Below are 12,463 nucleotides of genomic sequence, written 5' to 3'. Positions count from 1 at the left end.
GGATCTTGGGCATGCACGCACACACGCCTGGTGTGAGTTTAAGCCACCGGGTCTGGGACTTGAACCAGGGTCGACTAGATGGGAGTCCAGAGACACAGCCATTATGCCAACTGCTGGTCCCAAGCTATTGTTTTTATCTTACATATATTCTTCTATATATGCTCAGTATTTACTAAGAACTCTTTTTTTTGAAAGATAGGGTCTTACTATGTTGTGATCCTCCTGCCTCAGCCTCCCAGCTCAGACTATAGGCACGAGTCATAAAACATGGCTCTTTTATACACAGGGTCTCACTGTGTTCTCAGGCCAGCCTTGGGTTGGAAATCCTCCTGCCTCAGCCTCCCAAGTTATTGGCATTACAAGCACGCACCAATAAGCTTCACCTTTAGGTTGGACTGGGAATCAAACTTGGGCCACTCATGTAGTCCCAGTCTGCAGAGCACAGTATCTCAGCAGTGCACAACCATGGCTTGATCTGCTAAGAACAATTTTAACAACGCAGGGGAAAATTAACGTACGTGTCTGTGTTTCATAAGAAAATTGCTGGAGTTGACATTGTAAGTATAGTGGAGAGTATAATGTGGGTATATTACAAATCCCACTCAGTAGACAGTGCCTGAGATTTAAAACTTTAGATTAACACCTTTGCTCAAGCACAACTTTCTCTATATTTACCTTAGAAAATACAAAAGGCCATGTGTAGGCAGTTTCTGGACTCTTTCACAAGGTCAAAATGACTTAAAGAAATCAGCATGTATTCAACCATAATTTGGGGGTTTTGAATCATAGTTTAATAGAAAGTAACTAAAAATTGGTATGTTACTGAGGCTCTACAACTTTGGAGAAGAAAGTGCTGAAGTTCTACAAAAAGAACAATTTATGAGCTATTAAAATGGCTCTTTTCCTCAAGCACTTATTTTTCTCTCCTTACTGTAGTTCATTCTTATTGTTACGGAATCTCTCATTTTTCTTGCATTCTTTCACAAGTTAATGTGCTACTGTAAAATGCTGAGAAAGAAACCAATTTGCCTGTATGTTGACAGTGTTAAAATCAGTAAGGAAAACAGGAATATGTGGATTTGCATTTGAATAATTAATATTTACAAATCCCTTTCTATATTTTTGTACTGTGCCTTGATATGAAACTTAATTCTTTACTGCCAAAATTGGCAGGAGAGAGAGAGAATACATATGTTAAATTCATTCCAAATCTTGAGACATAGTCATGCTACCTTTGCCAAATTGAGGTATAATCCAAAGGTTGGGGTTTTTAAAATTTCATACATTCTTAAAGTACATATTGAAATATAACATATATTCTATTCTGGTTTTAAATCCATATTGAAAATTTCAAGTACTTATATTTAAAACATGTGTTCATTTTCAGGAAATAAAGAATAATTAGTGTAAATAATAATAACTAATCAAATAATAATTAATGTAATGTTCTTTGTTTTTAAGCTTGGATATTGTTCTTTTACATGACCATTCTCCTTCAGAGAGTGGGGTGGTGAAGCTTTGCACAGTGGCAGTATCGTAGCCTATGAGGCTTATCTGAGGCATGATTATTGCTAATTGAAAATTTTTCCCAGAGAGTGGGGTGGTGTTTATTGGGAGTAAAAACAGGAAGGAATGAACATCAGAAGAGAATCTATTGGAAATTGAGAGTATACGAATTCAATTATGGATTTAATTGGTTTGTGTAACTACAACAGTGGAAGCTTTTGTTTTTTTTTTTGTTTTTTGGGGGGCGGGGTTTGGAGAGATTTTTGCTATAGGGCAGGTACGCTCGCAAGAAAGACAGAGAGACATAGAGACTGAAAGCGAGAGATCCCCTAGGGGAATGGCCACTCTGCAATCTCTTCTCCATTCTTCTCTTGGGATCTTGGGCACACATACAACGCCCGTGCGCGTGGCGTGAGTTTTAAGCCACCGGGTCCAGGACGTGAACTACGGTCAACTATGTGGGAGTCCAGAGACATAGCCATTACGCTAACTGCTGGTTCCCCTCAACGGTGGAAACTTTTGTCAGAAATATTCAATGAGTGGCTATATAATCACCTACTTCTTACAAAAAGTGGAGAAAGGAGGGAAAATATTTTTTTAATCAAGGAAGAATTAAAGAATGCTAAATTATGTTCAATGAAATAATATTGGATTTATCCATAACTCCAGAGCTAGTACTCCTTTCAAAACTCTCAATCCAGGGCTGTTTAGAACATAAGGAAAAACAGTGCTAGCTCTAGAGCTTGACCATGGCAATGTGGCAGCTCTATCATGGGCTGGCTTCGTTATTGATGGCACGTGGCTTGGTGCCAATGTTAAGAACCTATGTAGAATCATGCTCTAATAATGTTCACAACACTTGTGAATATTAGAAACAAAATTAAAGACACTAGTTGCACTTAAAATAGATTACTGAGAGGGTTTTCTTTTCCTAATAACTTTGTTTCTCAATACTTTCCTTAAATGTTATGAAGTAAGTAAGAAAATACAAATGACACTACTCAGAACAGACACAATTGTTTCTCTTCCTGATTTTACAGTGGCTTTCATCTCTGAATAGCCTCATTTTGCCCTATAGCCTTCCTGTGTAGCAGCTATTACCATTTCTATTTTATAGATGGGGAAATATAGGAGGTTGAGGGACTTGCCCAAGGTCACCCAGCTAGCACTTGACTGAGCTACAACCAGACCTCTACTCCAATCTCAAGTCCCTTTGAAAAAACTGAACACACATATACTGCTGAATTATCACTAAACTGTGAGACACAGATTGTGAACTAACAGTATTCTCAAAGTATGATGCAGCTTAGAGTTGACTCACTGTATAATCAAACTGGCCAACATTTATTGAACATTTACGTGGTGGTGTTAAGCCTTGGGCTCAGTGAATTACATTATTTCAACTAATCTCTTTAAAAGAATCCTCCAAGGGGGACCAGCAGTTAGCGTAATGGCTATGTCGCTGGACTCCCATGTAGTCAACCGTGGTTCACATCCAGGACCCGGTGGCTTAAAACTCACGCCAGGCGCGTGTGAGTGCGTGCCCAAGATCCTGAGAGGAGAATGGAGGAGCAGGGATTGTGGCGTGGCCATCCCCCCTGGGGGGTGATTTCTCGCTTTCTCTCTCTCCATCTGGCAAGAGCACGTGACCTAAGGACCAAAAAAAAAAAAAAAAGGTCTCAATAAATAAATAAATACATAAAACTCTCTAGAATCCTCCAAGGTAGACATGTTATGAATATTTGACAGGTGATAAGAAAAGGCTTAGGGAGAAAATCTGACTTAAGGACAGTAATCTCCTTTTGGATGAGAGTAGAGGTGGTTACTTTTTTTTTTGGAGAGTTTTTTTTTTGTTTTGTTTTGTTTTCTTTTGTTTTCAGCCATGGAGAAAATCAAGAGGAAACTTCCTGAGGGTGAAAGTGAGAAATCACCCCCCAGGGGGGATGGCCATGCCCCAATACCTTCTCCTCCATTCTCCTCTCGGGATCTTAGGCACACACGCACCCGGCATGAGTTTAAGCCACTGAGTCTGGTTCTTGAACCACGGTTGACCACATGGGTATCCAGCAACATAGTCATTACGCTAACTGCTGGTCCCCAGCCTCTGTCTTGAACCTGTGTTTTGAGTTCTTGGTATACGTTTGTACTCAAACTTCTTATTACAGAAAAAATAAAATGTCAGAGTTTTCAAAGATGCTTTCATTCATCCACACTTTACATAAGATGGAGGGGAGACATATTTGATAGTTCAAATACTTTTCTCTTTTTTTTGGTGTCACTTTTGGGGAGTCCAGAAGAGAGACTCTTTCCTTCTACTCTTTAGTACTGACACTAGTTTCAGAACAGGGCTGCAAGACCCAATGAGTGTGAATCATCTCATTCTCCATGCCATAAACTCTAAGTATTCAAATACTAAAGCTTGAAGCCTTCAGCACATAAACATACAACTATAAGTGGCCATGTGAAGAAGTCTTGTCCCCTATTGACTGTGATACAATGACAAAGAGAAATACAACTTAATTTTATTAAGCCTTTGAGAATTCAAAAATTATCGGTTATAGCAACTAACATTACCTTCACGGACTCATTTCACCCAATTATTCTAATAGAAAATAGAACAGGACCCCATTATAGCCTAGTAGATGTAGAGTTGAGAGCTGGCTTTATGCCCTAGTGGTTAAAGGAATTGGAACCCACATAGCCAACCATGCATTTCAAATTTTAGCCCTGAAAGCTTGATAAACACACTGAGCATGTGTGTGTGTGTGTGTGTGTGTGTGTGTGTGTGTATGTGTGTGTGTGTATGTGTGTGTGTGCCCCAAATCCCAATAGGATGAAGAAATGGAAGAGAAGGGATGGCAGCATGTCCATGTCCTATCAGGAAGTTCTGTCTCCTTTCCCTTCTCTCTGTTTCTCTGTCTCTCTATGGCAACCTCAGATGCCCTCTGGCAAATTAGAAAAAAAAAAAGGTGTGGAATTGAAGTACAGAGGTTTATCCTAGCCCTCAGGAATAAGAAACTTAATAAAGGGGACAGAATAATACATTAATAGTTCTAGTGAATATCTTTCAGTAAGGAAGTACAAAATTGTTTAGGAAAGTGCAAGGGAACTTCAACGTTCATAGGAAATTAGAATTAAAATATGAGTTTATTATAGTGCAAAAAAATTTAGTTTTCTCATAAAGTGCAATGGCCATGAACTTTACAAATACCTCTTATATTATTATTCCAATAGTGAGGAAAGGACAATGTACTTCACAAAGGAACGGGTGAGAGAAAAAAAAAGAAGGCTCTAAGTGTACTGTTAAGACCCAGAGAAAAGCTTCTCTAATTGGCCCTCTCACACAGGCTGCTTGGAGTGGGGGAGGAGGACATTCTGTGACATCTCCCAGAAAATCATATTTCCAAAGCGGGGGTAGAAATAGAGTCCCTCGCATCCTTCACCTAAGACGATATTCTTGACTTCTTTTTTGGGTGCAGTGAAGACTACGTGTATATTTGGAGGTTTGAGAATGGAGGGAAGCTCCATTAGAAATTAATAATTTTTAAAAATTAAAGCTCAATGCCTTACAATTATAGTCCCTTCCCAAATCACACTATGCCAGTGCTTTCTTCCTGTGTTGTTTTAGCATACTCATCTTGTGAAAAACAATGTAGAAGACCAATTGGCCTTGGAAAGTACTAGTGCAACCCTTCCAGAATGTCTCTGACAAGTCTTTCAGTAGCACTACTTTCATCACAGGGTTAAGAATTCAATAAGAGGGTCTAGCAGGTGGAATGGTGGTTAAGGCACTGGCTTCCCACATGACCAACCATAGTTTAAGTCTCAGAGTTGATGGCTTGTTTTCTCACTTTCTCTCTCTCTCTCTCTCTCATGAGCACATGTGCCCTACAGTAAATTTAAAAGTAATAATAATGATAAATAAAACCTTAAACCTTTTTTTAAAAAGAACCTAGTAAGATGAACAAGTTCTGAATTAGATTGCTTTGCAGTTTTTCTGTCATTCAAGTGAAATAGTACTTCCCCCTACTTTCTTATAATCAGAATAAAATTCAAGTATACATCAAGCACTTAGTCTACAATTTATTCTTACAGTAATTCATATGGAATTCATATAAACATGAACATACTCCATGGTTAAGTCATCTAATATCAAGGTTTCTTTTTCTGTTCTGAGAGGAATAAATACAAATGTTCAAAAAGAGATTCTAATCAGGCATCATTTATCAGTATTTGCATTTATGAGGTATAAAATCATACCAGAAAATTTAATCTTGCAATACTGGATGTCTGTGTGAACTACCGACACAGGCCATCCACCAGATCATATGCTAAAGTCTACTGATACCCTTCCCATTAGCTGATTCTTGAAACATAGTAAGTTTAAATTCTATCATTTCTATTAAGTTTTTGAATTCTAGATTAGTTCTGAACATTTTGACACTGTGTAGTAAAAAATTAACCTTATGCAAAAAGAGATGTGACCTTTGCACTCAGCTTCCAGGACTCAGCTCTTGGACTGTCAGCCTGAGACACTCTTTGTTTGCCTGGAGGCCTCTGAGCCTCTTGGGTCTCACAATGTGACTTATGTTAGGAGTTTCAGACCATCCTGTGTGTCTACTTGATCTCCAAAGGGGCTGGAGACTAACAATCAGCCATATGTCAGAAATCAAGTATATTTGTGTGATTTAGCTGCCCCAATAAAGACTCTAAACATCAAGACTCAGGTGTGCTTCCCTGGTTGGCAATATTCTGGGTGTATGGTCAAACAACATGACCAAGAAAAATTAGCACTGCTTATGACTCCATTGTGAGGGGAACACTGTGTCACATTTAGAATTTTCTGGATTTTGCTTCATGCATCTCTTATCTTGGATAATCTTAATCTTTATCCTTTCATTGTAATAAACTATAATCATGAGTATAATACCTCTAATTGGTACTTTGAGTCCTTCAAGCCAATTACTGAACATAAGGATGCTCTTAAGGACTCCAGACGTGAGGCAAGCCTTGGTGGTGCCCAAGCTTGCAGCTAGTGCCAGAAAACAGTGTGGTTGATAATTTTTGAATTCTTTAGACACCATGCCAAATGTCTTCAGATGAATATGACAAATTAGGCTTAATATTGTGCTATAAATAGAAACAACTTCAGGCAAATTCTGATTAATCTACAGAGACACTTCCTATAGGTCTTGTGTCCCTAAAAATTCCTTGCTCTCTCGACCACTAATTCTCCATAGCAGAGTGGCCACGGTCTCATAGAAAAATATCCTAAGACTAGCTTTTGAATAAAATAATGACTCCTAGATCTTGTTTTCTCAGTGGTTTTCATATTGTAATTTGGGATGGAGTCCTGCAAAAAACAGTGTTCTCAGGATGTAATTAAATTATAACTTAATTGTGGGGCCAGGGACAAATGTATTATGGTAGCTGTTAGCTAAAGGCATCTCATTTACCTTCCTGTACGTTCTCCATTGAAATACTGATAAAGAGAAACCATAGAGTGGCATGTAAGGTTGCAACATTGGGAATTATTAACTCCCAAACTCCAAGAGGGATTCCAATCATTGAAAGAACTGGAGTCATGAAGGAGTCATAGCTCATGCCAGAGGAATTGCTTGAGGGAACAGAGAAGGGGAGAGAAATATGTTGACTTATCATTTATTCTCACATTACTATCTGCCATTAGTGCCCCTCTTTGGCAGAACCCAGGTAGAAGCCAGCTAATATGAGAGCATGGAAAACCCAGTTTGTAAGGGTCTGTACCTTGAAATTTAAAGCATAGCAAGGAAAAGGTGAAGACAAGAGCTGGTATATGTTTCAGATAAAATGGCGGATACCGAGTTGCAATTAGTAGGTATTTTTTTCTTAGCTTTTTTCCTTTATCTTTTCAGTGTTCAAGTCACAAATTATAGCATGACTGAGCCTGCAGTAGTATGCTGGTCATTTGCCTATGTTCTTGGTTAGAAGAGGTACAATAAATTAATGGTTTCCAGATTTCAGATATATGGTTAGGAGTTGTGCATATTAATTATCATTTACCTAAATATCACAGAGGGGGATGCTCTTAGCACTCAATTGGACAGTGAGAGAGGACAGCAGAAATATACACTGGCCCTGAATTAATACCTTATCATTTGATGATTAATGAAGATAAACCAGAATATAAAATAGGTCCTAACAAAAAGAATGAATTGATTACATCAGGGAATAGGAGTATTAACTTGAAGATACAGGAGATAATCATCCTTTCTTAAACCTGTGCTTCATGTTACAGATGATTGTTTTTGTAAGAATGCATTGGTTGTTCTCAATTTAGAAAGAATGCACTGGTTTTTCTCAAGAGGAATAAAAAAACTCCAAAGATATAAGAAAAAGAAAGTTGAGAGGAAAATTAACTGGTCTAGATGACCTATAGACTCAGATGAAGAAGGAAGTATCAGAAAGAGGGAAAGACAGCAAGAGATACAACAATTTAGTAAGAAAATTTAAATTCACAGTCCAATCAGGAAAGAGTAGATATAATGTTGCAGGAAAATATTAGGTTGTCAAGAAAGTCATAAAGTATTTTTCCCTGTTTTTCTATGCAAAAATGCATCAGGACTTTCCTAACCCAATACATCAGTGATCAGGAAAACAAATTTGAGAGGTGGCCTAGGCAGGTGGCACAGAGATTGAGGCAGATGGATCCCACATGACCTACTGAGTGATTTGAGTCCTGGTCCCAGTGGCTTGAAAAGTATGCTGGGCACATGTGCATACATGCCCAAAACATCTTGAGAAAATAGAAAAGGGATTGTGGAATGGCCAGCCCTCCTGAGGGGTGATTTCTCACTTACTTTCTCTCTCTCTCTCTCTCTCTTTCTCTCTCTCCTTCTTCCCAGAGAGTGCACACATCTATAGCAAACTTAAAGAAAAAAGAAGAAAAAAATTGAAAAGTATTCTCTAAAGGCAGGAAAAAGTAGACAAGGGAACATATAAAAGAAAGAGAAGTTCGATTTGAAGACAAGAGCATGGAGGCTTGTTTTCCCAAAGAAAATCTGTGTTCTTAAAGGAGAAACAAAAGAAATAGTACAGTAATTGATGATATAACAAAAGAAAATGGTTTCAACTGCTGATTACAAAACATGATTAAGGAGTAGACAGTCATGTCTGACAGATTTGGGTGCAAGTTTTGAATTTTGAGAAGGAAAAATGCATCTAGGTAGATGAAACAGTTACCTAGAAAGGATAAGAATCTGACAAGCATCAGGGCCAGCCATGGCAGCACAGCAGTAATGCAATGCTCTGTGATGCTGGACCCACATGGGAAAGTCCTGGATTACCATTTGGAGGTCTCCCTATACATGCTGGGCTTGCATGAATGTGTCTACAATCGAGGCCAGCTGAGGCTGGGGGGTGAATCACAGAATGAAGACTCTGTTGGAGATGCCTGTCTTTCTCACTCCTATCTCTGTCTCTCTTTATTTCTCTTTTTCATGGAAGAAATAAACTTTAAAAAACATCTCACCGGGAACCAGCAGTTAGTGTAATGGCTATGTCGCTGAACTCCCACGTAGTTGACCACGGTTCACATCCCGGACCCGGTGGCTTAGAACTCACGCCAGGCGCGTGTGCGTGCGTGCCCAAGATCCCGAGAGGAGAATGGAGGAGAAGGGATTGCGGCGTGACCATCCCCCCTTCCATGTGATCCAGCCATCCCAGTCCTTGGTATCTACCCAAAGGATAGAAGAATTCTTAATTAGAAAAGTGCTTGCACATTGATATTTATTGTGGCATTATTCACAATTGCTAAGACATGGAACCAACCCAAATGTCCACAAACAGATGAATGGATTGAAAAACAGTGGCACGTACACTCTATGAAATACTACTCAGCCATAAAAAAACAGGACCCTGGTTTTTGACAGAAAGTGGAGGAATATGGAAGATTTATTGCTAAGTGAAGCAAGCCAGGCTATGAAGGACAGACATTGTATGTCTCCACTTAATATATACTGAGTGTCGCCACTCTATGACTGAAACTGAATGACTAAAGGATATAGAAACACAGTAAATGGTTGTGAATACCAGATATAGGGTGGGAAGAGGGTGGGTGAAAAAAAATAGAGTCTGAGGAAGGACATTAAGGAGAAAAATAGAGAGGCATACCATTAATAGGACAAAGAAATGGGGTATTATCTGTTGAAGATAACTTTATAGTATTATCAACTGGACTAGGGAGAAGTGCACACATCTTGGAATATTCACTTTTATAAGCTAAATAATGTAATTAAAGATATAAAAGAACTTAAAATAAAATTAATATATATATGTTTCATGCTAATTTGCTATTTCTAGTTGATGCTATAGATCTCCCACTATAGGACAGACGCATACATTCTTCTACCTGCTGGGCGTCCTGGCTGCTGAGGGCTCACAGCTGACTCATTTCCAGGAAACAGTTACAGCATGTGGGACCCCAAGATTACCCTTTTCCCTGGGGACAACCACATAATGACTGGTCCATGTGGAAGTACAAAGCCCTGGCCCCCTTGTATTAGTTCAGAATTTAGAGCAACTCTGAAGGGGCATCCCATTTCCAGAATTCTCCATGAGATTGGCTGAGGCCTTTATCACAACTCCATGGCAGTTCTTTTCATACTGCTTCTCTTACTCCAGCCCTTGTTCTGTATCACTCCTCAATCAGCTTCCTGCATATTTGATGGGGCTTCAAAAGTTTGTGGAAAACTGGAATTAAAGTATGAGTTTATTTCAGTGCAAAAAAATGTTGAAATCCATACATACTTTTTTTTTCATAATATGCATTTTCCATGAACTTTTTGAAGACTCCTTGTATATCTCAGTCTCAAAATCTGTTTACAGGGAATGTACTCTAAGACAATATTTATTTGGCAAAAGAGAAAGGCTCATTCGAGTAACAACTGAAGAATGAAAATAAGTTAGTGAAGAATGAAAAAAGTTGGTAAAGAAAAAAAAGTAGTAGTAAAACTCTAAATTGAAGCATTGAAGCTAGTATCATACAGTATCCTTTCTTAAAGCAATGACATTATAATATAATGTATACTATGTAATACATTTATAGATAAACCTCCATATAACAAAACTATATATTTCATATGTTTATATATGACATCAGGCTTACAAAAGAATGAACATAGGGGCTTGGCAGGTGGCATAGTGGTTAAGGTCCTGGATTCCTGCATAGCGGACAATGGTTTGAGTCCCAGACCTGGTGGCTTTCTATCACACTACCTGGTGGCTTGCTTTCACACTCTCCTCTCTCTCTCTCTCTCTCTCTCTCTCTGGCCAAACTGAAAAACAATAATAAATAAATAAATAAATAAATAAATAAAACTGAATAAATAATTCTTTTTAAAAAAAAGAATGAACATATAAAAAGTTTTGAAAGAGATTAAATATAAGTTATATAGTAATATTCATCTGCCTCTAAAATTCCAGATATTTTTTATTTATTTGTTTTTTTTCAAGATTTTTGTCATAGGGCACATGTGTATGCTGGATAGAGACAGTGGTCAGCCATGTGGGAGTCCAGCACATTAACTACCATGCCATCTGCTGGCCCCCAGATAATACTCTTTAATACTGGGAAATACAGTAGGAAGGGTTAGGATAAGGAAAAAAGTTCTACATTTCTTATGTTGCATAGGTAGTAATTGAGGTTGAAGGAGTCAAAAGATACTATATATTGCCTAAACTGAATAACTCAAATATGATTCTGACAGAAGTGCAAAAGCTGAAAAATGAAAATAGTTTTTTTGGAAAATGAGACATGTTTATTATCTTATACTTTCAGAAGAGATAGAAATTGATAAAGCATTTCTATATATATATTTTTTTCCAGTTATATGGCAACCTCTCCATGTAACACACTGGAGTATAAAGACGCGTGTGAAGTTTATCGAAGTATTTTTATCTGAGTGAGAAATTGGAAATAATCTAAAATTCATCAGTATTAAAATAATAAATTATTGTTTATATGATGATATACAATATAGCTATTATAAAAGAATCAGGTCTGTTTAAAATCAGTGTTGTAGAATGATCTCCATGCTATCAGTTAATAAAAAAAACATCCTATGTAATACATTTTTGTAAAAACCCCCATATAACAAAATGATATATTTCATATGTTTATATATGCACTGAAATGCATAAAAAAATTGTAAACATAAGCCCCAAACTGATAAAAATCCCTCTGGAGGAAAAATGAAATTGACAGGCCATGAGAGACTACTAGTCAATTTGCTTTATCTACATTCTTAGGATTTTTCACAGTAATGTATTCATATATTACTTATATAATACAAAATGTTCAAAGAATAAAATTTTTTTCATAATAGAGAGTTGATTACTCAAGAATTAGTATTGATAATATTAGTTAAATATATTTAAACAATTTATAAGTCCTCCTTTCACAAAATATATTACAATAAATTGTATTAATGAGTTAAAAGTAACATGAAACCAAGAAAAACTAAAAATTTTAAACAACTAAGAAAAATATGTGTATCTGTAAAAAAAAAAAGGTAGAATTTAATAAAGAAACAACCAAAATAAGGTATCATCTCAAGGAATGCAAATATTCTTGCCCACTTACAATGAGTAAGAAGAAAACAATACTAATAATCATATCACAACTTTGGTTCTGGGCATCCTGGTGACCAAAATAACCAGACAGAAACAGAACAATAACAGCAACAATAAAAACAAAACCAAAAAAAAATAATGTAATAAGTTTCATAGTTCCTCTTTTCCATAAATAAAAAAGATAGAGTTGCCCCTGTACAGCAGTGGGATTTGGCCCAGCACTTTGAAAAACATATTGGGCTCATGTGCATGCACACTCAAATTTCTGATGGGATAGAGAAATTGAGGAAAAAGAATCATAGTGTGATTACACCTCAGTGAGTGAGGTGCTTTCTTTCTCTCGCTC

The 12,463-nt window shown here is 37.3% G+C and overlaps 1 pseudogene; it reads left to right on the top strand.

Annotated features, from left to right (window-relative positions):
- The first annotated feature begins 1,514 nt into the window (after positions 1–1,514).
- On the top strand, positions 1,515–1,681 carry LOC114007867 (uncharacterized; annotated as a pseudogene).
- The last annotated feature ends 10,782 nt before the right edge of the window (positions 1,682–12,463 follow it).

The sequence above is a fragment of the Tupaia chinensis genome, unplaced genomic scaffold (assembly GCF_000334495.1).
Source record: "Tupaia chinensis unplaced genomic scaffold, TupChi_1.0 Scaffold000248_1, whole genome shotgun sequence".
Classification (NCBI taxonomy): domain Eukaryota; kingdom Metazoa; phylum Chordata; class Mammalia; order Scandentia; family Tupaiidae; genus Tupaia; species Tupaia belangeri.
The sequence above is the reverse complement of the archived record's forward strand: the minus strand, read 5'-3'. Positions and strand labels throughout refer to the sequence as shown.